Consider the following 762-nt stretch of genomic DNA (forward strand, 5'->3'; position numbering starts at 1 on the left):
TATTATTTCTTTTATATTCTGACGACGGCCGCTGTAAAAAAAAAAACCAAAAAACAGAAAGGGCACCTCCCTGAAATGAGACGGGAACCTCCCTGAAATAAGGTTTTGCAGGTTGGGATGTCTGTATACATTTTATAGATCAGTGTATATAGAACCGTGGGTCTCGACTTAATGACCAAGGACGAATGTGGGTCCTGAGGTTACACAGGTTGATAACCACTGCTCTAGTCATTAATAATGATAGGGGCATCTCCTGGCACATTGTATAGTTTATAAAGGCAGAGCTGGTATTTAGTGATTGCATTACACAGAATCACAAGGAGGGGAGCAGCTGTTTACATCCTGCTTTATAATCTGATCCCATCCTGCTTTATAATCTGATCCCTGTCAGTGTCTGACTGAATTTCCTGTGGAGAAAATGTTTAATTTCTAGGGGTCAGGCCTAATAAAAAGTTTAAAAAAAACTGAAGAAAGCCAGCAATGTGAGTCATGAAAATGTGCACACATATCCAGATTCATCACTGCACCTCTACATTACCACAATACAATAATGCTATTCACTTACAAAGGTGGGTGGAAATGGGCTTTAAAGCTGAACTCTAGGCATAAAAAAGGCACACATGAATGCAGCTCTCTATTACATGCATTTTATTTGTGTGCAAGCAATGTAAATACCGTATTTTTCGCTCCATAAGACGCACTTTTTTCCCCCCAAAAGGAGGGGGGAAAAGTGCCTGCGTCTTATGGAGCGAATCCCGACGC

The sequence above is a fragment of the Nanorana parkeri genome, unplaced genomic scaffold (genome assembly GCF_000935625.1).
Source record: "Nanorana parkeri isolate BGI_ZX_2015 unplaced genomic scaffold, ASM93562v1 scaffold251, whole genome shotgun sequence".
In the NCBI taxonomy this organism is placed as follows: Eukaryota; Metazoa; Chordata; class Amphibia; order Anura; family Dicroglossidae; genus Nanorana; species Nanorana parkeri.